This window comes from Mchenga conophoros, linkage group LG13, assembly GCF_057382185.1.
Source record: "Mchenga conophoros isolate Kocher_MC1m ecotype Shallow Benthic linkage group LG13, M_conophoros_male_GT1.1, whole genome shotgun sequence".
Lineage (NCBI taxonomy): Eukaryota > Metazoa > Chordata > Actinopteri > Cichliformes > Cichlidae > Mchenga > Mchenga conophoros.
The window spans coordinates 16,154,022-16,180,510 of NC_140538.1; the positions used below are offsets into that span (position 1 = coordinate 16,154,022).

At 43.5% G+C, this 26,489-nt stretch overlaps 1 protein-coding gene across 5 annotated transcripts in view; it reads right to left on the minus strand.

Moving 5' to 3' along the window:
- The window catches only part of zmiz1a (zinc finger, MIZ-type containing 1a), an 82,600-nt gene that overhangs the window by 51,333 nt on the left and 4,778 nt on the right, over positions 1 to 26,489 (minus strand). For 4 of the 5 annotated variants that reach the window (XM_085296717.1, XM_085296716.1, XM_085296719.1 and 1 more), the window contains exon 2: positions 15,847 to 15,923. The exons of the other annotated variant lie outside the window; for it this stretch is intronic. The gene's annotated coding sequence lies outside the window, so the exon portion shown is untranslated. The remainder of the gene's footprint in view (positions 1 to 15,846; positions 15,924 to 26,489) is intronic. 5 annotated transcript variants of the gene reach the window in all.

Here is a 26,489-nt window from a genome sequence, read left to right on the forward strand (position 1 = left end):
TCCATTCAGTTTGTCGTGCCAGAAAGAAAGAAATACAGATACAGACTCCGCGGCACGCTTTTTGTGTTAGATATATGTTGGCATGTGATTTGCTGTGTCTCCTGTAGCACCACAGCAGTAATTAAAAAATTTATTTCTTGTCCAAATCAATGTTCCTGAGAAAGATTCAATTAAAAATAGATCAATGAATATTATTTTTTGCTGTAAGCTTCAAGTTTTATTTTTTCCGCACATGAAGGCAAACTCAAAGGTCTGCTGTTCTTATTCCTGTTATTATAAGACAGACAGGATTATGGATTTGGTGACTGAATCTCATCAGTAACTAGTTGATCATCCCATTCAAACTCGCTGCCTGTAAGCCAGCAAATTAGATGCCAACTCTGCTCACCCAGGCGCTGCTGGAAAGTACAGTTAGGGAATAAAACACACACCAACACCAGCCAAGACTTCTGACCTGTCAAAGCACCTCGTAATGTTCGCACTGACCTCAAAGCAACAAAACGAGCAGTGCTTCGCTTTACAGCTGTGTCAGGCGGGCATTAGAGGGCTGCGCCGACCAGGAAGTTAAGAGCTTGGTGGCAGAGAGCAGAAGCACCCGAGTTTAAGTGAATTAAGAAAACTAAGTCGTGTTTAACCCCGGCACAAGTCCATCTCTCCTTGTTGGAGGGCACGCTGCCTGGGCTGCCACCTCATAATAGCATTAAACACATCCCAGATTGATGTTTGGGAGGGAGCATGCTGCAATGACTGTGAAAGGGCAGCAACCAGTAGAGGACTCCACTTGGACATGGAACAAAAAAATAGTTAGGCACAGTGCGGGGGACTAAAGAGGGGCGGCAAAGAGAGGATAGAAGACAGAGAAGAGAGGCGGCAGGTGGAGAGGGGTTTGAAAAATGAAAGCAACCCCAACCCCACACTTCTTCGGAGACCCCACAGACCTCCCCCAGTATCCTGCTCTGAAGCCCTCCATGAGATCTCCGGTCTGGATCCATCCATCAACCCTGCTCCTACTCTGGATGCATGAAGCAGCCAGCCAAAACAGAAAACCCCCTCTGTAGTAACCCATATAATGTTTATACAGCCCCACCTGCTCTCCCAACCATTGTCCATTCTCTCCCCTGGGTCCACTAACAATGAATGCACATTACATCCAGTCTCAGAAACCTTTTAGGGCCGGGTGGAGTATCAGAGATAAGGATAATTTGATACTGTTTTATACAAGATATGGGAAATAACCATTTTTGTAACACCGAAAATGCTTTTTCATTTGAATATAAGCCTGGTTAGTGAGCTACATTTATAAATTGCATGGGTGGGACCCACTGATACGCAAGTCTGCTTATTAATGGACTAATAAATTTACAGAATTTCATTCACTTTCTTAGATTCAATTCAAATCACAAGAGCAGCCTCAAAGCTCTTTATACTGTAAGGTGGAGACCCTAAAACAATACAGAGAAACCCCAATAATCAGACGAGCTTCTATGAGCAAGCACTCGGTGACAGTGGGGAAAAAAACTCCCTTTTAACAGGAAGAAACCTCCTGCCGAAACAAGCTGAAGGAAGGGCAGGCATCTGCCACAACCTGTTGGGAATAAGGGGAGGAAGACAGGACAAAAGACACACTAGGCTGCACCATGCAAGCCAGACATATTATTCCTGCATCCAAAAGCGCCAACATCACAAACACAATGGAGATGTCTGGTTCAATGGGTGGAATTAGTGGAGGTGAAGCCTAGTAGACACCTGCCAGCTTTAGCTCCCTGTGTCAATACACCTCTATGCCAAAGCAGCCACACCCCTGACTTTAAAGCTTTAAAGCTACCCCGTCATACAGTTTTTAAAAAGGAGGAAACAGAGGTTCAAACTGTAAACATGCTTTTTAGTTCATTTGAACATAACACTCTGTGGGGACTGACTTGCTTTTCGAGTCAACCTCAAGTGGCCATTAAAGGAACTGCAGCCCTTAGCGATTTAGAGGTTGCAGCTTGGTTTTCTACTGGCCGTACCATTGTTAAATAGTGAGTGTGTGGCCACACATGACCAGCCAGGTGTGTTTTCTCTAACATGTGCTCTATATTGCCTACCTCTAGAAACCTAAATGGCCAACCACTCTGAATTGTCCTTTTCTGTGTTCTAGCTTTTTTTTTTTGGCATTGCAGTGAAGTCCATAGTTGGAGTGGATAGGACCTATGTGCTCAACACATACAGTGTGTCAGTGCACATTTCTGTTTATACTGTATGCTGTCAGTGTGGTTAAACAAGGGATCTAGTCATCAGGTCATGGCCATTCTCTTTGATGCCAGTACAAAAGCTCCAAAGCGGATGTGAGCTAGCCTGCACCTCCACCACCAAACACCCCGCCCCCCCAACAGCCCAACAGCCAATCCTCTCCTCTGACTGAGCAACTACCACACACACACACACACACAAAGAGAGACGCAGAGAGCTGAGCATAAGCATCTGGATCACACAAATGAATTCTATTTTCTGACGGTAGACAGACGGACCCACTGGACAACCGCCACTAATCTGCTACCTCCCCTCCTACTCTTCCTCCTCCTCCTTTCACCAGCACCAGCACCACCACCTATAATCCCTGACAGGGAGACAGGGAGTGAGAAAGAAAGTGTTTAGGACAGTGAGTGAGAGAAACAGAATTAGAGGGAAGCACATTTGCACAATGAAAATAGGCTTGATCTTATCCCCGTGCCTGAACTGAAATGGACTGCCCGCTCACTAAATAAACACTTGTTGGCCACTTTGCTAATGCTACTCAACACAATGGAAGACAGATGATGTTTCATTCACACTCTTGGCTGCTTTGTTTGATTTGCTGGCAGAGCACAGTTTATATAGTAGCAAAAATAATAAACTTTGGAGTCCAGTGAAAGCAGCGGCGGTGTAGGTCTCACTCAAGTCTTGTTAGGTGACTGAAGACTCAGCGGCAAACACGCTCAGGACGAGAAAACACACAGCAAGAGCCATATTTCTTCCAATTACGTGTAACTGACTTGTAATTTTGCCCAATCTCCTGTAGGTTTGTATGTGACCCCGCTGCAGTATTGAAAAATGAAGCAGACATAAAGATGAGGTGTATGAGTGTCTGTCTTGTGTGCTACAATATGTGCTTTGTATTCATTGCAGATAACAGGAGGCCATTGGAGGGGAGAAAACAGCAGCCATTGATTTTGTGTGCTGGGCAGGCATTTCTCCATTCCAGAGTCTGGTCGATACATTCACCAAGAGCAGGGAGCACAGGAATGGTTATACACCACTCTGGACACTGCATTTGCACGCACGCACACACACACACACACAAAGACATGTTTGTATTGGCAGTCACCAGCAAATGGACACAAGGCCCATCAGGCAATCAAAGCTTTCTTATTACCCGCCAGCGCATTCACAAACAGATACATGCACGAACAGAGGCAGCAAATACTACCGCTTACAGAGCGAAAGGAACAAATGCATTCAACGAGGCGATTTCTTTACCACGAGCAGCCCATGAGAGGGTGGGGGTGTATTTCAGCATTAAATCCTTTATCATGTACCCGGCAAATCAAACATTGATTTCCTTGAGCCACTGTGCCGAGGGCAATAAGGATCTCCTTCATCAACCGAGGCAGCATGGGCCACACACACACAACACAGCAAGCACACAAACACACAAACAGCAGGCACTAAATGAATATTAGGTGGAGGAGTAATAGCTCCAATCGGAATAGGAAAAACACAGGCTATTCTGTGTGAACCGCCTGTTTTGGAGCCAGAGGGGAACGCCGGTCAGCTTTGATCAAAGACACGCAGCTTCAGCTGGACAAGTGGCCATTAGGGGGTCACAGTGACAAATATGACAGTTCAACTCATGCTAATGTCTAATGAAACCCTTCCAAAAAAATGCTTTTACTAGAATAGCTTCACTTGAGTTTTTTTTTTCTAGTGCATTTCTGCACAAGATCTGCCATTTGGATGTATCAAGGCTTTACAGTCTGAAATCAAATATTTACTCATCTGCAGAGTACAAAGTTCACCAAACTCATTGGCCTCTGCATACTTTTCATAAAGTGCTTGTTGCTTTTTGAATACATGTTTGCGAGAGCTTTGACCATTAACACCTCTAAAATTGATGAGATAACCTTTTTTTTTATCATTATGTGCGCAGCTTTTATTTAAGCAAAGCACAGCATTGTGGATGAAGTATTTCACACCTCAGTACTCAAAGTGAAAAGTAAAGAGACTGAACACCCTGACCCAAGAATATTAGAAAACATTGCTGTCAACATGTCAGCGCAGAAAGTTACCTTGACAGAAGTACAGAAATTGGTTTGACATTAAGTTAGATGTGGAAAAATGTCTTTCTGCAGCAAAGTGATCCATGGTGTTGAAGGCCAGGAGGAAGTGGAGGGAGGGAGGAAAGAGTAAAACCAGCAAACATCCATTACAGGTAGTGCGATGCTATCGAGTGTAAAACGGGAACGCTGCATGAAGACGACTGAGAAAGTTTTCTTCCACTGAACTGTATAAGCTGCTTTCCCAAAATATGCCAATAAAATCTGGAGGTTATTGGGATTCCCTCATTGAAGTGGAAAGCCATAGTGCACAAAACAGTTTTTGCCTGTTTGATTGTTTCTTGATTTGGGGAACATTAAATGTCAACCTGCACTCAGTCATTCACTCCGAGATGCCAAAACTCACCATGGGAATAAATCTCTGTCTGACACGCAAAATAATCTTTCACAAAAGGTTGAATCGTCTTTGCTTATAAACTCACCGGCCACTTCATTAGGTATATCTGCTCAACTGCATACTAATTGGTCTGATAAGAAGGTAACGGTAACTCAAATGACCTTTAACAGCCAAGCTATGCAGAAGAGCATTTCAGGAGCAGAAGACCACACTGAGCGCCACTCCTGTCTGTTAAGAAAAGGAAACCGAGGCTACAATTCACACAATTTCTGCCTTGTATCAACAACAGAGTAATGATGTCAGGGTGTATTTTCTTGGTACACTTCAGGCCTCTTAGTACCAGCTGAGCATCATTTAAACACCATGTTGCTGACCCTTGATCACAGTGTACCATCTTCTGATGGCTACTTCCCTTAGGATAACGCACCATGTCACTAAGCTCAAGTCATCTTAAACTGTTTCTTGAACATGACAGTGAGTTCACTGTATTCAAATTGCTTCCAGAGTCACCAGATCTCAATGCAAAACAGACCTTGCTGGCATTTGTTTTACCCTGTCTTAGTTATTTCTTTGCTGTATTTCTTTCTTGCTTTATGCCTGAATTATACTTCAGTGGGAAATATACACTGTAACTCATGATGTAACCGGAAACCCTTTTTAACTGTACGCCAAACTTCCATGAAAAATTTAACTACACGTCAGGCCAATGCAGTCCGCAACAACTGGATGGTACATAAGGTTGCAGTGAGGGGTTTCCGGTTATTTCATAAATTGATCTGTAAATTCCCTGCAGAAGCCTAAATCGGGTTTTAGCCACGTGTAGGTAAATACAAAGAAACCATGACTACATATCTTTTCCACCTTGTCCTGGGACAAAAAAACAGAATGACGATCCATGGAAAAATAAATTGGGATAAGTTCCTTTTTCGTGAGTCTCCCACAGTTTGAGAATTCCTTCTTTAAACCTTGAGATGTACCGGCACTGCTGCCTATCAATAACGTGTTTACACAACGTCTAAAGACACGTTTTTTGATGTTAGAGCATCAAGCTGAAAAAGTCGCGATCTGACTCAAACTGCACCGTGCGCATGAGGTCACTTTCCAAAAAGCTTGCTCTTGTGAAATTAAACAGTTGTGACATTTTAAGCTGTTAGCTGAGAGCCAGTCAGAGACGGGGGATGACGAACAGGCACACACAGAGGAACGCAGAAACATATGCATGTAAAAGATACATGCACAGGGAAGCAAAATGGAAAAACAGGCTCAGGAAATTGGCCAGTTCCTGTATAGGAGAGGTACAGAGGGACAGAAAAAAAGGTGGGGGTCGAATGGAAAAAAAACAAGTGGGAGTGAGAAAGACTGACAGAGAAAGACAGACTCTGTGCCTTATGTAACTTTAGTGTCACTGTCCTTTTGTTTTCCCGACACACCAACATGTCACTGTCAAGATTTTCCTGTAACTATTACAGCCACTTAGAGAGTGTCTATGGGCTAAAATTTACCGCAAGTGTTGTCGTTTGTGAGAATGCTAAAACAAGGGTTAGGGTTAAGTCGAATAATAATACTGTATGCCATATATATAGTATATAGTAAGAACACAATAATTACAAGTTTACTTTGCTGACATTTTTAATGGAAAACAAGAATAAAGTTACTAAAATGTTTGTGGTAATGAATTAAAAATGCACAATTAAACAGATTACTTACAGCTAAAACAATTAATTGATTAACCAACCCCCAAAATAATAATAATACTAATAATAACAAACATTTGCAGTTTTCGCATGTTTAGATGCAAAGGTATTTCTGTACAAATGTACAAACGCTTCATTTTCACTGTACCAACAATATAAAAAACATAAATAAACCCTTTTCTACCTATAATGTGTCTTTCGCATGTTATATATGTGTGTGTCTCAGGAAACGTAGCCTAGCCCTCTGTAACCCTCAGCAGAGTCAACTTTAACCTCTCAGACACACAGAGCAGAACAGATGACCCCCGCTGAAATCTGAGCTGCTGGGTTTCCTCTGTAAAGTGAAACTAGACAGACACCTGACCCCGACTGACATGTGACACACACACACACACACTACACAATCAGAAACACCTGTTCAGACATGCACTAAAGCACACATGGGACACAAACATTACCACATCCACATTAAGGGAATTTTCACTGAAGCACAGAACCCACACTCAAGTGAGTCCTGTGTGCTGTTATCCTTGGACACACAAGCAGAGCTCGCCCTAAAACAACCGTGACAGTGTCTGCTGTATCTGCAGGACAGGCAAAGTGTGAATGTGTGTCTGGAGAGTTAAAGAACATGGTAGGTTCACGCTCTTGCTTCTCCATCCGTCAAGTCAGTTAAAGGACAGTCAGAATTAGAAAGAAAAGCTGCAGGAAATATCGGGAGTCACGGGAGCAAACTAACAGTGTCATGATTTGAGCTCTGAGTCCATTAAGTCGATTCCTTGCATGCTTTTGTAGTTATGTTCATCTCTTTGACCTCGCCATATGTCGCAAGAAGCGTCAGCATTAAAGGTCGAACGCCAAACGTTCTTTTTCCTGAACTCAATGATCATTTAAAAGTTAACTTCAGTGGCATCAGATAACATCAAACATGGATCCAGTGAAAAGTTTCTGTGTCAGTGACATCTTAACATATTGTCTCGTAGCTTTTCTTCTTGCTATCGTCATAAAACAAATAAAAACAATGCAATAATATGTTGTAATGTCCCTTCACTTTTGGCAGCACTAATCCTCAAGCCCATTCATTCAAAGGCTAAATTGTTATAGTTATAATGGAGGCATCTGAGTCATAAATGCACATTTACTGCACAAATGAGTAGTTAAAGCAGCAGACTGGTGTATACGTGTTGGAGTAAAAAGAAATTAATATTCTTTTTAATTTGTTAAAAGGTTCGATAAACACTATATTTTTAAATCAGTATTTTCTACCAAGTACTTCATAGTTCAGGCTTTAAAGGGTTAACAAATTTTAGACACAGTCCTCTGTGGCACAGGAGAACAGGCTTATATCAGGCTTTGACTGCACACACATTACTTGGAGACTCACTTCATGGCTGTTTTTGTTATTAGCACGGATGGCTGAAGGACAGATAATCTAAAAAATGTCCCAAAAGCTTCGAAAAGCTGGTATTCTGTATTCGTCATGAATGGAGACCCTTTCTGCAGGATGAATGGCATGTCCATGTGCGTGCATGCATGTAAGAGAATCCTTTTCCTCTTAATAGTTCATTAAGAGGAGCCACTTCACCGCTGGCTGGATGAGGGAGCAGCAGCTCCTAGGCTTTCTGCAGCTCCACTAATCCTTCACTTACCTGAACCACGTCAATACTGCTGCAGGCCCCCACCTTCTGCTCCATTCTCCGCTTTCTTTATCCACAATACCACCCCCCAGCCTTCCTCGTCCTTACTGTTCCCGCCTTGCAGCTCTCATTTTTAGCCCTCAGACACACACACACACACACCCACCTTCACCCCTTCTTCCATTCCCCAAAGGTGCTGCTTGATATCCATCCTATCTCTTTTCCTTCCTCTGGACAAAGCAGAGAAGGTACAGGGAATAATAAGGCAGAGCAGCAGGGGTGGGACGGCCCCAGTGAAGTTATTAAGCCTCAGACACAAACACACAATTCGCCACAGGGCTACAGAGGTGAGACCCCAGGGGGTCGGGGGGCCATTTCTGTTTGTGCATGTGTGTGTGTGTTGAGAAGGCACTATGTGTGTTCACGCTGGGAGCCATGAATGATGAGACCACACACCTTTACTGACACTAACAACTAAAGCTGGTACTGGCTAGCATCTTTAATCTGAAATCTCTTCATCCTGAAATTCTGCAGGACCCTTCAAAGTGTATGCTTTGAAGGGAAAAGGTCTCTTCAAACAGCATCTGAGCCATCATGTAAAAGCTAAACTCTCCACTGAATAATAAACAAATTCAATTCATTTAAATGGGTTAATGGCACCTTGAGGCAAAGTGAGACGTGTTTCATTGCAGGTTTTAGAGACTGTCAGTCCCTGCAGCTGCTGAAGTAAAAAGAAACAAACAAAAAACTCCCACATCTAAGCTGTACAAGGTTTGATGTGGAAGAAGGTCGTCCATGTACATAACTATACTACTGTACTATGCAGGGTCAACCTGCCTGAGACTAGAGAGAGGAGAGGTCCAGTTTTAACTAGCTCTATCTTCACAGCTATAAGGATAGGACAGGATTTGGCTTGACCACTCCATAGCTGGGAGCTGATAGCGCAGTGCAGGGCCAGCGGTGGATCATTTTTCATCTCTAAATCTGCTTTGGCATGGTCAGGAGTGCCACTGTGTGTCTAAGTGTGTGTATGTGTGGCAGGGGTGTGCAGGGGGTGGGCACGGCAGACACAGAAAACTCAGAGGGACCGCGAGAGGGAGGGGCGGCCGACCGGGGAGCATTGTGGTTCATCTCTTGTGGTTTTTATTGGTGCTCTGACAACACAAGGCTGGGTCTTCCCTCGCTGCTCAGCTGAGCAATCAGGTCACCTCATCTTGACAGACGCAAACACGCGCGCACAAAGACGTCAACACACAGAGGCGTGCACGCACATGCATGCACACATCGCACATGCAGCCTGCAGCTGTTGCCAATGATGTCAGTCCTGATTTGGCCAAAGTAGCCTTTTGTTTCACAGCATGAACAGAGGAAGAGGCTTCATTTGGCAGTACAGTAAGATTGTTTGGATTAGGGCTTAGCTACTGGTTGCTGACAGAAAAGTCTCACAGCAAAATAAATACTTTTCCCCGGTTAAACAGAGAAGAAAAAGTTGAAAATAACTTTGAAAATCAGTTAATAACTCAAAGCATCTTTCTGACTTCTTGTAGCTTGTTGTATGTCAGCATTTGTAATGTAAAGCTGCTTCTTGGAGCTACAGAATAACAAGATTGCTATATTGATTAAACAGCATAAAACTGAGCTATGAAACTATTGTGTACACACCAACAGTTGTGATGCAAGAACAAAAGTACACATACAGCCTCAAATACATACATTCATTCACAAATTTTTTAAAATAAGTGGTGCTGAAGGTTCTAAAATATCTGTTAACTTGACGAGGCCAAGGCCTATTAACTTCTCATTAGTGATCAGGACTGACTGCAACTACAACTTTCTCTTTGCCTGCATAAAAAGGATTTGTTTGACAGCACTTAGTGGACTGAACGATATTAAGAACAATGAGAAAAGTCAAGGAAGTCAATGAAGTAGAATTGTAGATTTACACAAGTGAGGGAGGTCTCTTGGAGACATTTCTAAACACCCGCAGATTCCAAGATCATGACTTCAAACAGTTCTACAACAGCAGACTGGAAGCAGACTGGAAGGTCTGGAAGAAGACCTGAACTGTCACTGTCAGATGTGAGTAAATGGGTTAGGATGTTCAGGAACAACCCAGAAAACACCAAGGCTCAAGCCTGGCCTTAAACTGGAAACTGCTGTAACACCATTGTCACTGTCCACAATAAAGTGAGTTTTAGAAAGAATCCCCTGCCCAAAAAATTAACACCTTCAATCTTGGTTTAAATTTGCAGCTTCCCAGATGAACAATCCAAATACCAAGTTTTATAAGTCAAGAATGAGCTATTTTACCACAATGACAAGAGGTATGTTTGGAGGAGTAAAGGTGAGGGATCAAGCATCAAGTGGTTATAGCATTATGCTCTGGGGCTGTTTTGGTGCCAGTGGTACTGGTACACTGCACAGTGGAAGGAATAATGAAGAAGAATTCTTCAACTTCACCTCAAATCAACAGCTAGAGGGCTGAAACTTGGAAACGGTTGGGACAATGATTCCAAACACACATCAGAACTGGTTTGGGAATGGGTAAAGCAGGCTAACATTAAGCTTCTGGAATGGCCTTCCCCCGACCTCAACCCTCCTGAAAATATGCAGACTATGCTTACAAGCCAGGTCTGTACCAGGAAACCAACCAATTTAAATGAACTCTGCCAATTCTGCCAAGAAGAGTGGTCAAATATTCAGCCAGAATTACTCCAGAAGCTTTATTATGCCTGCCAAAAATGCCTGATCGAGGTGAAACTTGCTAAGGGACATTTAACCAAATATTAGTGAGGGTTTATATATACTTTTGACCCTGTGCAGATTAGAGAAAATACAAAATGAGCTCAAACCAATACCACCTGATTCTTGTTTCTTTGTTTTATAATCACCCCACACTGGAAAAAGAAGAAATCATAAAAATCATGATGATTGCATGTAAACCTCTCCCCACAACTACAGTACAAGAATCTGAATGTTTTTTTCATTTATATTTTTCAAATATTTCAAAATCTACAGCAGTGTGATTAAAAGTCTATATATAAATGAGTACACGGAGCAACAATACAGCATATAATAGGAAATTGTCAACAAACAACTATAAAAAGTGACAAGCTCTTGATAATTGCCAGCCTCCTCAGCAGGTTATTGACACCTCACGGTAATGAGTTGTTTCAAAACTTGCACAAGTACAAAACTGACAACGCAAAAGTTAGAGACCTCAGCTCTAGTCAAACACCCTCTACCCCCTTATCCAACACACACACACAAACACGCAAACACTCACCGCCTCCAACCTCCTGATGCCTGTTGGCAGAACTGTCTGAGGAGCTTAATTGGTACTTTCTTATTTTTTTCTCCTCTTTCTCACTCTCTCTTTCTGTCCCTCTTACTCTGTCTTTCTCTCATTCAGCTGTGCGTGCGCGTGTGTGCATTTCTGTTCTGGTGCAAAAGCATGTGTGTCTGCGTGCTTTCATGGCAAGAGGATAAGAGCGTGGGTGCCACTAAATGAAACAGAGGCTGAAGCAACTGCACACTCTGTGGCAATGCGATAGGGCGAGCCAACTCGGTTAACCAAATCTTGGAATGAGCCGCCGAATTAGGCGCATACCACGAACACACAAGCTGCAGACAGACACGCACGCAGATGCACACAGGAGTTGTCCCGGTGCCCGGGCAGCTTTCCCGCTGCCAATAATGAGGAGGTTTTAAAGATGTGCATTTGTTTGTGCAGATCTAAAAACACACACTTTAACGTCTAACACCACGGTTTGCGCGCACACCGATCGCGCACCAGTTTCACTCAACAGATCCCGCTTTCTGTTTACGTTTGTGTACAGTAGCTTTTATGACACACACCGAGTTACACATCACACCTGCTGACATGAGATACAAACATAGCATGAGACACTCTTCTGCTAAGTTATTATGCTGTCAGTGACATTTTCGGGAATAATCCTGCTTCTCCTGACATTTCATCCGGCGGTTGCTCGAGCTACACGATGCCGTCCAAGCAGCCTGTTGATGCGAGATGTGTTTTGTGGAAGCCCGGCAGCCAGTGCTGCTTGTCGGGAGCGATGATTAGATTAGGTCTGCACTGATTACAGTCTTGTTGGTTACAGTATACAGTTGTATCACAGAGACCAAGAGGGCAGAAGCGGGAGTCACTGAGAGTGGGAATGTCAGTTTGTCAAGCTGTCAAGAGCGACGTTGCTATGTTGTATCCCTGTGTTTAGCTGAAGTAGCCGGGCAGGGAATGAATCAGCTAATATAAAAGAGCACCAGAGAGGATATTAATACGAATCTTTTAGCAGTTATCAGCACTCAGGAGAGCGATACAAAGCCATACGTGAACGAGAGCCTTTGAATCAGATCATGGCGTAAAGGAAACGCAGCTGCACATGTGAACGGCTCCCATTTCATAAACAATGCTATCACAGGCAAACACTTTTAAAGGCAAGTGCCTTTCTTTGGCATTGTGCAAGGCAGTTGCAGCACAGTGGCACAGCAGCTCAACCGTAGCGTGTAGTATTGGCTGAGAATAAATAATCTGAAAAGCCTCAAATGCCCTTTGCCTTCCTAAGCTTTATGAAATATTAACCAAATTAATCTACAGTATTTTCTCCCTGAGAACACATACTGTGCTGCCACTGATTCCCTGTAAGCCAACAATCATTCCTGAGATTAATTTGAAGAAATGCAGGAACATATTTGATCTGTGAAAGCCAGCGACAAGGTGTAATTATTCCCTTCTATATATTATGGTTCCTATTAATTGCGCCTGTTCCGGCGAACGTTACTGTGCTTGTTTAACTGACAGCCACAGGGCCACAGGCATCTCTCAACACAGCTTTACTCCTAACAGCGAGCGTGCTGGGTAAAACGCATTATTATAACAGTATGGGCTTGCCAGTATATCACCTGATCAGAGGTCAGACTGCTCTTGTACCCTGTGAAGATATTTTTAAAGACTGGTTTTGATACCCTGTTTACTAAAGTCATTTCTAGAGGCCTCAAGGCAGAACAAAAGGGCAGAGTTCACTGGGAGCAGAAAGAGCTTCGCTCCAAACATGTGACCAGAAAATGAGGGCCACAAAGTAAAATAGAAAATCATTTGAAGGGATTTTATAGATTGCAGATTTAATGTGTCCATCTGATGGAAAAAGAGAGAGAGAGAGAGAGATCAGAATTAATCCTCTTAGCTGTTTGTTTGGTAATCTGATTTAGTCTGATTTTTAGGCTGCTATCTCTGCTTGTGGTTACTGATGCTGTCTCTGGATTGACCACAGCCATTTTCACCTTCAACACCCACCCAGGGATTTGGCTCGACACATAAACAAAATATCGGTATATGTAAATCCCCTGTACAATTCACCAAATCCAGCAATGTGTCTGCTTATGAACTTATTCCCCGCTCTGACATCGCTCAAGAGAGGCACACCACGGCTGTCCCTGCTCCAAATAAATGACCTACTTTGCACATTAACACACATTTACATGCAGGCAAGATCCAGAGCGGGCTTTGTAGTTTCTGTTTTCTAACTAAGACACTTTGCGCTTTAACTGCAACGTGTCTCCTGCTCAGTTCTTAGAAATCGCAGCTCTTTTCTTTCCTGCTCAGTGAATGTGAATGCAGACATGCGTCCCTTTCAAGTCTAACTGAAAAACAGGGGAGTAATATAGTCCAGGTTTGCGAGTAGAATTGTACTTTTGTCGTGCATGCATGTTAAAGGAAGGTGAGGCTGGCACAGAGGCCCACCTAAGGTGCTCCCAGCTCAGGCAGAGCTATTTCCAGACACCCCCTACCACCCAGCCCCTCCCAACTCCTCTGTGGGGGAAACCACACCACTGCGCAGACCCCAGACACGGACACAACTTAAGAATGGATTCATTATTCACATACACACAGGCGCTGGCACATAAGGGTGCGATGTGGTGGTAGTTCGGGGGGGCAGGGTAAACATACTTTTACTTAACTTTACTTAGAACTGCTAAAGAGGGCATTAAAGCAGCCAGCTCAGCTTTTCGGCACAGTTAAACAATGTCATGTAAATGCCCAGTGGGGCAGATTTGCCACTGTGTAAATATGCACCCTCAAAACTAACGAGATGGCACGTGCGTACCAAAAGGAGCCGTGTCGCCATGGACACACGAAGCAAAGCTACACAATAGCAATGTAAGTCAACCCGGCTTTAGACGTGCACGTCATAGCAAGTTTTTAAGAATGCCTCACAGCACAAGACAACTCCACGCAACTTGACATGGATGAATATGTAAGTGCTCTCTCGCTCACTCTTATACTTCCTGTCTCAAACAAACGCGCGTGCACGTACACACAAAGAGGCCAGATTGCACACAAGTTTGCTCACGGACCATGATAAGAAAATGTGGTAAATGCGTAATCTGATATGCATGACTTGAGGTTTCTCTCTGCCTTTCTTTTCCTCTTGGAAATCGCACGTTGCATCCATAATTTACACCAGCCTCCGTCTGTTTCTCTCTTTTCCACTCTGCTCTCCCCTTCTTTCTTTTTTCCCCTCCTCTCCCCGTCGCCCCTTCTCTCTCCTGGCAATCTGGCTTTTGCAGCTTTGCTTATTAGCATATTGCAGAATGTGCAGATGCCACCAAAAATTATTCACCTTCAAGCGCTTTGATGCCGTTTCACATGTATACAACTAACGCTGTCGACATTTTGCACAACCCTCCCAAACAAAACCAGAAGGACTGGGCCTCTTTTTACCTAAAATGCGATGGAGGCCTTAACATGACATCCTTTAGTGCGCTGTTTCCTCATATCCTCATCCAACCCAATTACTTCATGCATCATCGTGGTCACTGTCACATGACGACTGATGGGGTGTTTCATCTCGGCTAAGGTTTAAATGAACACTTAATATTCATGCAGTCCGAGGGTTATCTGAATACATAATGTCCATGCTGTTCAAAGGAAAAATGAACAGAGTATTCAAGCATGTTTTTGCATCAAATGCAGCTTTGTCCTTACAGTAAAGATCGGATTGGAGGATGAGGAAATGGGGATGAGCAGTTTACTCCTCTTGGAGATTGATACGGGCAAATCAATGGTCACACACAGAAGCTCCAGCACTGGTTCAACATGGATAACGATGCCTTGAAAACAAGCAAAAAAAGGTAGAGCTCCACTATAGCACGCATGCAGGAATGTGCTCTTGTAAACATCCTTCAAATGGGCTTGATCTAAAATGACCACATCAGAGGAAAGACCCAGCAAGAAAGACTTGGCATCCCAACTTGTTTGGTCTCACTGACTGACTGACTGCCCCCATTCCTCCTCCACCCCTCACCTGACAAGCACCAGCTGTCTACCATGCAAAGAGGAAATGCCATCACCCACTATCACGCAACTAATCCCCGTAAACATGTGCTTTCATTCAGAACAATGGTGGCCAGTCATGGTGGCAATTAATTCAGGATGTTCTGACGCGTATGTGGTCTAATATATGAAAGCGTTGGGATAACAGAATGCAGCATGTAAAAATTTAGGTATCGCAGGACAATCAAACAACACACAGATGATTTATGTTAAAGCTTCGCGTGTTCTTTTGATGCCCCGAATCGCAACATATTCAGGTTTTCATATTGTTCTTGAAAGCAAGTCTTCTTTCTGCTTCAGTTACCACATAACACGATCACGAGAGCATCCTTTTCTAGGACAAAACACCTGGTATGATACAACGTGGGGCAATATCCAAATGGCAGCCATATTGTCTTATTTGCAGTATCACCACACGAGCTGAAGCCAAACCAGTCAGATGAACACGCAGCTGATAAATCAAGATTCTTACCAGTTTGGATAAGGATGTTCTTGTGTTTCCTGTTAGGCAAAATCCGTTTCTTAATCCTCATCAATCACAGAGCGAGTCTAAAATGAACAAAAAACAAAGTGCCATGCGCATGAGGGAGTGTGACAAAACACAACGTGCTTTTTAGTGATAGGAAAACAAGGCTTAGGTGGCAACATTTATCGAGATGCAATAAAGCACCCCGTTGTGCATCTGACAAAATGGAAGCGCATAACTAGGACTGACAGAGCTGGAGAGAATATGCATCTCTAATCCCTGCCAAATATGAAGCATAAAATACTTAAATGACAAATACAAGTTGATTTCTTGTCTTCCTTGTGAGTGCTTTGTGCCCATCTAGCTGCAAAAACCAGCTGTCTTTGAACTCTCCCGACTCTAATCATGGAGGAATATTTCTTCTCTGCTTCTGGCTCTTCTCTAACTAAGATGTGCAGATCTCCTAATGGGACAGTCGCTCGCTGACTATTAATGCACTAGCCTACTTTACAAGACTGCATCTTTGACTCGCTTATTTCTATGTTTGAAACTCACACACCATTTCATTAATATTCTGCAAGACGTCTCCCCCCGAAAAAGCCCCGTCTGGCTTACATTTCTTCCACATGTGTACTTGTACAGTAGGCAGAAAGAAAAGACTTGAGCTATCTTCACAGGCTACAGATTGCCCCACATTTAATTACTGTTAACACCAGTGCTAGCAAGCTAAATACGCCTCCATGATTTATTCACTTTCCCCACATTTGAGTCAAATTAAATTAGTCATATGGGTTTAATTAACTAAATATGATCTGATATTGTAATTTCACACTTGGATATGGGATATAGAGAAGGGTACTTCAGTACAAAGAAACCACAGTAAACCAGTGTTCATTAGAGGCTCTTGTGTACAGTTGTGTTGGCATTACCAATAGTAGCATTAGCTGAATGATTGCTTCTAATCAAGGTTCGCACACTGGGAGGTTAACGTTATTCCTGCAGAACCAGGAACACTCTGTTTACACCATTATTCACTTTCCCATTAGCCATCCAACCGTAGCTAATATAAGCAACTCCCCCCATATTTTCTAGAACCTGCGCTAATTATTGTTATTGAAGATTGCAGAAGTGCATTTAAGGAAAACAAACAGTTTAAAAGTAAAGGAGCTGGGCTTAGTTGGCCAGATATTAAGATACCTGGATCCCAAGATAGACAGAGCTGCTAGCACCAAATCCTTTTTTAAATGTACATCTGCATGTACAGTCTTGTGAAAAACTGAGTGCACCTACATGATTCACTAACTTGTAGAACAACATTTAGCAACAATAACGTGTTGCTTTTATGACATCTCTTTATGTACAGCTCTCTTAGGTCTGGGGTTTGACTCGACCATTGCAGAACCTTAATTCGTTTCTTTTTCAGCCATTCTGTTTACGTTTTCTGCTGTGCTTGGGATCATTGTAATGCTGCCTGACCTATTTAGTTTCCGCCAAATTCTGCATTCTCTCCACTTTGATCTTATCTATCCAGAGGATTTTGTTCCAGAAGTCTCAGTGTTTGTCCGCATGCAACTTTAAAACAGTAAATGGGGGCTCTAGAGTCTAAGATATAGCTCTTGTTTTTCCTTTCTTGCAGTTTCTCTGAGCATTGGACGTGCTGACCTTTGGGGCCGTGTTAATTTAACTGACCAATAATTTCCGTCATTGTTTTCATCAACGACCTGTCTTTTCTGACAAACACAAGACGATAAATTAAAAAAAAAAACAAAACTAATGCATGCAGACAAAAAGGATGATGTAATGTAAAGACATCTTGTTTTCATCAATGAATGCTCCATGTTTCTCATAGAAGCGTGACAAGATGTCAACAGTTGGGAGGAAGAGAAGAGAAAAGTAGACATTTGATGTCAAGGAAATTAAGACACTTTGTAAACTGTGTAGAGCAACTCTCACCGTTAAAAACACAACTAATTTTTACACTTTATAGTTTAGTCAACTGAATCAACTTTAGATTTAGTCTACTATAATCTTATGATATGTAGTCAGATAAAACTAGACTAAAAAAAACAATCATTTAGAGCAGCGGTCCCCAACCTTTTTTGCGCCATGGACCGGTTTGTGCCCGACAATATTTTCACGGACCGGTCCGTGGCCCGGGGGTTGGGGACCACTGATTTAGAAGCCTAAATGACGACTAAAACTAAAAACATCTGCTGGCAAAATTAAAAATGCTTTGGGTTGAATTTGCTGGGACGTGTGTGGCACATGTTTCTGAATGCACCAGACCAGCAAACTGCCAAATCTTGTGCTTTAATAGAGGTGCTCATACTTGCTGATGATCTAATAATGAAGTGCATTTGATTAGCAGGACCTGGGTGCTACGTACCTGTTTCATTCCTATGGAAAGCACTAAGGGTACTTGTATTAGCCTAGCATTGAGAATAAAATAGATGTTATTTTTTATTATGATGCTTATGCTAGCTGCCACGTAAAGCTGTTAAAAGCCCAGTAAAGCGCTGGAGTCTGGTGAAAGCTGCAATGTTTAAAGATCAGATTAAGATCAAGAATGAAATGGAAATATATCTAAAAAAAACAGGTTTTTTGTTGTTTTACCTTCCCTGTTTAGTTTTTTTTTTTTTACTTAAACCCCATAAAAAAGAAAAAAAAATCAAGATGAGAATCAAAATGGACTGTGTATGCTGAGTGTCATCAAAGCTCCCATTAAGTGAGTAAGTGAGTAAATATGTTTTACTGTCATTTAAGTGAACTAACCTATTCAAAACTCTTTTTTAATAACCTGCAAAGTTCTTTACACTTTGATTATAACATGAACATGAATTCAAAGAGTGCATTACAAAGCGCGCCGTAATATTTAATATCCAAACATTTGTAAGTACTTCTGTTGGGGAAGGTCACCGTTGATTGAAACCACAGGGCCTACTGTGGGTTATTTTTTTCATTCAGCTGAACACAGTAATTTCTATGCCTGTCTGTCTTTAATTGACTGAGCAGCTCTAATGCTGGTGTTTTTTCCCATTCATACAAAGGCGCCATCATGGTACTAAACGAGCTTCAGTGAATGATATTAAAAAAAGAAAGAAAAAAGCGTGCGGTAATTTACTGATCCTAGGTAATGAAACATGAGGCCAGTGTGGCATGTTTTCTCACTCTCACCAAGAGGAAATATGGCTGCTGAGAGCTACGCTGGCTTGCAAAACACTGTCACACCGCCTGACGCCACAGGCAGAATTATCAGAGAAAAAACAAATGGAGGCATTGATTCACTAGTTGTTTATTTACAGCCCTCTCTGGAGAAGAAATAAATTCCCCTGTTGAGGCTTTGTTTCCCCATCACACGACACAACGGGACGCATGAGAAGAGGGGTGAGCGGGCAACACACACATGCACGCGTTCTTACAAATGTAAGATCGCACAAACATACGCGCACAAACGTCTTACATCTGGATTAATCTCGAATGGGCGTCTTCACAGATGCCATTAAACGTAGCAGAAGGCGAGAATCATACAGGAAAGAGGCTGCCATCTGAATAATTTATTCAGAGTCTCATCTTGTCTCACACCAGGGGGATTTCTGCTTTCAATTTACACTGTTTTCCTCCCCATATTCAAATCGGGAGAGCAGATTTGTTGTGATTGGCACACGGAAGGTCAACGTTAGCAAGCTAGCGTCAACGCTGTCCTCAGTGGGTTGGTATGCTGGTCTATTAGCACACTAGGATAGTGTGTGTGTGTGTGTGTGTGTGTGTGTGTGTGTGTGTGTGTGTGTGTGTGTGTGTGTGTGTGTGTGTGTGTGGCAGTCTTTGTTTACCTCAGTGTGTGCTGGCTGACGCTGGAGAATAGGCCTGTGGTGCACAGAGACATCAGTGTGTGTCTGAGCTTATTAGGCTGCTTTCCAAGGACACAGGAGGATCTAGACATTACACTGGCTGGGGAAGAAAAACACTATTGCTAATCATAGCGGGAGGATGTTAGGGATGCAGACAGAGTGAGGGTTAAGGGTGGGGAGGGGGCAAAAAGGACAAGAGAGGGACAAGAGCTGGAGGAGTCAAGAATGAGAGCAGGAATAAAGCATGTAACGAAAGGGAGAAAGAGCGCCTGTTGAAGTTATGACTCTCATGCATGTCCTCTCTGTGTGTGCCACTCTGGGACTGAGAAAAGGACGGAGAACAGTTCACCAAGACGCAGGTCAGCTGTGACAGGATTAGCCCAACGCATGTGGGGTGGGGGGAAGCAAAAACCCTCTCAGAGTGATGAAGTGTATTTTCAGCTCTTCTGTTTGAGAGATCCAGCATTACAGGCGGCACAAAGGATCTGTTTTGTTGTTTTTTGGTTTGGTTTTTTTTTGTGTTTTGCTGTTGTTGTGTGATTCCTTGGGGAATGGATCACTATGCGCTCAATGGCGTACATTCAACAGAGGCGGAAAACATCTCTGAGACGCGAACACCGCGTTTGTCTGAAGAGGCTTGTTCTGTTAGAGGGGCGTGCTCTCTGAAATCCAAACTTCAAAAAAATGGGTTAGGAGGTTGCTCGGGGGAAACTGTGCTTACCGAGCAAAATGCCCGAGTCGTTTCTAGTAGTAAATTGGTATGTTGCTAGCTAACACTGGTGACAGGACTTGGCTGTTGCACGCAATGAATGGCCCTGTAGTAGTCCGGCACGGTGCAGTTGTTCAACAAGGCTTCTTTAACCAGCTGAATGACAGGCAGGCAGACGGGGCAGTGAGCCAGCCACAGACATTCGGCTCTGGCTGTGCTGTAATGATGCCCAGTTCAGCTATACCACAGAGGCCACGTGGTGAGAGCAGAAAGCAACCAGGAGAGCAGAGTTCAACTCATGAGTTAGGTTGCCAGGCTATATATGCCCCCTTCTTTCCATGTATCCCACCCTCACATGCCTCCATTTTTTTTATGTTGTCTTTTTGTTACTTTGGGGAGTGTATGCATGTGCTTTTTGCTTTGTTAAACTTTAAATGTCAGCATCCACAGCCCCAAGCGCTGCGTCAGTAGCTCTTTGCACTCTCCACCTTGTGGAAATCTCCGTGCAAACCGAAGGGAAACTCAGCACCAGTATGACACAGCATGCAGGAATGCACCAGCGGATGTGGCTCTCTCCCTTCTCTCTCCTTCTCAGTCAGCTCTCGTCTCCTCCCTCCCTCTCCCTCTGTGGGCAGGTCCATATGCACCCAGTAATTATCAAGGTTATTTTCTCCAGAGGGCTAAATCCCTGTTTATGGCCATGAGCGTGTGTCACAGGGCCCTGGCTGTCAACCCACAGGACGCTGACTCTGTAGACAACCCCAGAGAAAATCTCAATCTCTGCGGTTGTCAGATCCAGCAGTTTTGCTGCTTTTGCACCCATTTGAAAATTACAAAAAAAACAACAACTCAGTAGCTGTGTCATGACCTCAAGTGAGAAAGCAATAATGATGTTTTCCCACCAACCATAGTTATTATCAAAACCGAGGAGTTATTTCTAGAAATCACAGACTAAACAAAGGCTATTCACTCAGCAGAGAAAAAGTGATATTCGCACAGAGAAAGAACCCAAAACGATCATTTATATCAGTGTTATTTGCTTTTCGTTTTTTATGTCATTTTCACTTTACAATGAGAAGTTTTTTTGTATTATTGGCTCGATTCAATTCTTTCCCAGAGCCAGACACTCTGGAGAATTGTGACCTGAGCTACAGCATACATTTCCTTTTTGGCAACAGCTACAGAGGAAGTAAAGGCCAGTGCTAACAAGCCCTGTGAAAAAACACTAACCAATCCAACAAGCCAGGAATTATACCAGTCAATTAGAGGCAAACAGGAGGCAACTTTGTTTTCTTGAATGGGATACAGAGTAGGCTTGTTCTTGTGGTACAGTAGGCTTGTGAGCAAACAAGAGCCTGGAGCAACCTGAACTGCAAGCTGAAGAGTAAATTTGCATGTAGCGAACTGTTAGCCAGGGTCAGCAGTGCACACGCACACGCACCAACACACAGACAGAATTTGGCTGCTCCCTTCACAAAAGCTGCTTCCTCTTCGTTTCATCACTCAGGCAGGGCTTTGTTGGTGAGCGGAAATGCCTCTAGAGGGAATGAAAATACTGGCAAGTCCCTGCAGCTCTTTCTGGAGGGAGGCAGGTCCTGCAGCTGCACACACGCAACTGCACACATGTGCCAAAGTGCCCGTGTAGGTTGACGGCTCCGGTTGCGCACAGAGATAACTGTGTTAACCTAAAGAACATAAACAGCAGTGTGTGGTTACAGGGCTGCGGAGGCAGCTGAGGAGCCAGAAGAGGCTGACACTGACAGCACAGGATCTAAAGTTGCACTAATGTTGTCACGGCTGCCGCAAAATTACAGGCAACATCAATGTGGGGGCTCACGCCGCTGCTGAAATTAGCCCGGGAGACTTAGGTGACGCTATTTCCTTGATTCATTAAGTCATACGAGTCTTGCCGTCTTGCTGAGATAACCCATCAAACAGTCAGAGAAAGGTCAAGGAAAGTTCAAACATTGAGAGCGCTCTCTAAACTGCACAAAATCTATCCATTTCCCCAGCCCACATCCAGCTCAGGTTGCACACATTCACTCCAGTGGGTGCAAACTCTCGACTTTTAGGATAACCACAGAGCCACCGTGCAGCCTAAAGCCTCGCTAATGCTCTTACATCTTTGTTTTAAATATTCCATTACCTCACTCCAGGGCCATCTTGATTGTTGAAAAGCACATGTTTGTAATCAGATGACAACACTCCAACAACAGATGACTTCAATCAAAACAATCGATGGTCAAAAACACACCATATTAGTAAAACATAAAAACCTATGATTTATATGAACAAAGGAGATTGCCCGATTGTTTAAGTACTGAAAATGCACGCACTGAAAATCTTCCACTTGGTGCCTTTAACTTCTCTTCAGCATGTTAAATGATAGCAGCTGTTATGACTACCATTATCCAGCGTGAGAGGCCAAACCTTTTACTTAACAGCCGTCGGCGGTTTTTGACGTCTTAGCCTTCACATTTATAAACTGACAAACATTGAATATTTCAATAAAGACTAAACAGACCATCTAGGTTGACTTTTGGAAGTATTTCGGGTGGGCACGCTCTGTGCACAGTGATTTTCAGCTTCACACCGTCTCACTGTGCCTCCCACACTCACATTCTGTTGACCCAGGAAATTTAAAACCGTATGCTATTTTTATTTAATATTTCATGTAAATTGTGCCACCTACACAACGCTGACACTCGCCTGCCTACTACCATGTCTTCTCATTACAGCCTCTACAAGTTATTCTAAGATTAAACTAACCCTCTGCCATCAGCCAGCAGCGTGTGCATGCTTAAAAGTTCTGCTTCTTCAAAATGTGGGTCATTATTCACTGTCTCTACTTATTAACAGTGTAAGATAGTAAAAATTCTGTTCTCACTGACTCCACAGGAAACAGCTTCAAATTTCTTGATAGTCCAAGAAAATAAAAGTGTCAAACCTTTTCGATGGTGACATCCTACATTGCTTTATTTTGAAAAATGTATGACTTCTCGTGTGATATCACCTCACACTGTAGTTGTACACCATATTGGATGTGACTCAACCACTGGCTTGTAGGGGGGAAAATGTATTCCCCAACTGGTTGGTGGTGGTTTCTGGAGATTGTCGGATGCTTGCACTTTTTCGTGTTTCTCTGCAACTTCTTGCTAACTACTCAGGAAGTAAAGTGGCACATTTTCACCTTCAAAGTAAAAGATGAGTCTATGTGTTTCAAAACTGTTGCTTTGAAAACGAATCGTCTTCATTTCCAGTTTGGTTCTGACTTTCTACAGTTTCACTATAGCTCGGGCAGTAGCTGCACAGTGTTTGTAGACAAGAACATCACTTCCATTCAAAGTAAAACCACAGCAATATGCTATGAACCAAAGCAACCAACACTTTTCTCTGGCAACAGGTGGCTGCCAGTTCTATAAAGTGGCATGTTCATATGCCTGTGTGGCTGGGGCTTAGGTAATAATTTTCCCTCCAACAACCATTCGGTGAACCGGCGGTTGCCAGATGGTTGCAGATCAGGCTCTAAGCCTGTGTGAATGGGGCCTTGTTCGCTCTATTCTACATTGTGACTGTAGCTGTCCCACGTCCAAAATGTCACGTCACTTTGCGGTTACGTGTCTGCAAAACTTCAATATAGCAGTGTTCAGGCTGACCAAGAGAGACACTTCACAAAGCCTGTCATTCAACAAAGCATGAACACACCAGCGCCACGAAGCCGCTTTGAAAGGTGTAGCTCATCCAGGCTAATCTGGGCTTAGTCAAGGATGGGTATCATATTTTAACGGCAGTTTACTGATACTGTTTATCGACACGGTACTCTAGCTGCACTCCTATTCTCTCATTTGTGATATTTTTAAAAGAAAAACCATCAATCATCAGATATTCGTATCATGGTGAACCTGAAGATAACCACCTTCGGCTCTGCTGGTGTCCTTTTCGCTTAGCACTTAGGATATAAAGTTCTATATGTGCACTGTACACTCAATATAGTATACTAAATTTTGCTGAAGCTTTTGAATACTCTCAGATTCTGATCTAGTAAGTGTAAAGTCAGTCGTGTAGTGTAGTGGGGCACAGCATCCTTGCTAGGGAGGCTGCTGCAGTAGGGGTGTGCTTTTGCCATTTGGGGTTGTGCCTGGTCTTCAACCATGATCGGCAAGTCGGCATGCCAAAGCTACAACCACATAAAAGCAGTTTTGCTACAAATACAGGCAATGTAGATGTATGTAACACATATTTACTGACTAAAATTACAACATTAAACAGTGTGTTACAAATATAGGCTTTACAGCGCTTATGATCTCGTTATCTTAACAGATAAGCTACACAACATACTGATTTCCCCAAAGTGTTCCTTTATCAGGGAAAAACTGAGACTTCTGACCAAACATCTGACTAAAACACTGCCTCAGTGAGGAGATATCAGGGGAAAGCAGATTCTAGATGTACTGACAGAGTGGAAGAGCTTTCAAGACAGCTGCTCTAGTTTCTCTCTGTCACTCTCGCTGACACACACACACACACACACACACACACACCCCTGTGCGCACACACACGCGTGCTTGCGTACACACTCCACTCCCTCTCTCCTTTTTAGCCAGTGACAGCAGGCACCCAGCGATGACACGAGGAGTGTCTCTGGCAGCCAGTAAGGCAGCACTAAACAGACAGAAATATCTGCTCTGACAGACGGACAGACCATCACCCAGTACGACATGCTTGCAGCTGTCACTGTTCTCACCGCTCCTCTTCCCCAGCCCTCTGGTTTGACTTTGCTTTATGTGATTCTCCCTCCACCCTAAACAGTGCTTCCCTCCTTTTCTCCTTCCTACGGCCATCATGTACGACACTAACGACCCCTCCTACGTTTGAGACACTGCGCTTGGCTACTGTTGGTTTACGGCAAGAAGAGGAAGAGATAGAGATGATCAAGGGGCGTGAAAGAGGAGCACCCTCTATGAGCTTTGGCCTCCACAGGTTTAGCTCTTTGCTCCTTTCATTCGGTCTTTCTTTTGCTCTTAAGAGTCGTGTGCTTTCACACAAGTATCTGTTCTCAATCTTTCTCTGTCTCTTTAGCTCGCTCTTTCTCAGTAACAGCCGTTCTCAATTAGGAGGGTCAGTGAGCGGAGCGGAGAAATAACTCAGCCTCTGGTATCTGGAGCTGCAAGGACCCGGAGATCAGCAGCAACAAGAAACCACCGCTGAGTCGAAACCTGGGCTGCGGATACATGTTTGCACGGTTGTGCGCGTTGCATAAATCTGCGCTGTGTCAACAGGTTGTCAGTGACCTCTGACTTCCATATTTAAACACACACGAATATGACAGAGCTGCTAATGTTTTGACTGGCACATTCTCCTGGAGTGTGGAGCTCTTCGCCGTTCAATCTAAAGATTCTGGCTTTAAAACAATGGAAAATCATTCGCGCACAGGCAGGCACACCCATGGACCGAGTCTTCGCCCCGTGGAGAGAGCTGCTTTAATTGCTTTGTTTCAATGGTCCCCTCTGAATGGGAGAGGAGCTGGCGGCTGCCGTTTACAAGACACATCTGCAGGTGTTGCATTTCAAACTGAGAAACTCAAGCTGTGAGAAAGAAAACATACGCTAACAATGACAGAAACATAGGAATATTAAGGCAGATTGTCCCTCTGTCTTTTCCTCTCTGTCTCACACACACACACACACACACACACACACACATTGCAGGTGCAGCAATGTTCAGCAGTCCCCTCCAGGCCATTGAGGCACATCTGAGTGATGCCATACTCAAAACTCTCTTTACCTCTGTGTCTCCTTCTATAAAAATACTGACTTTAATGTGAGACAATGTAAAACATAAGACCACACAAAGCCGAGGCACACTATATTTAGGAGGGGCTTGTCAAATTTTCAATGAGGCTCCAGCACTGTGTGATGCTTCCCGGTAAGAATTAAGAGTCTGATCAAAGCCACCTAACGTGGCTTCGGGTTAGGTTGGTGTATGTTTTAGATAACCTCTCCACAGCTGATACACTGCATGAAAAACTACTTTACTTTGTTGCCATACAGCCACTGCTGCACAGCAGCTTCCCCCCTACAGACTCCAAAGCT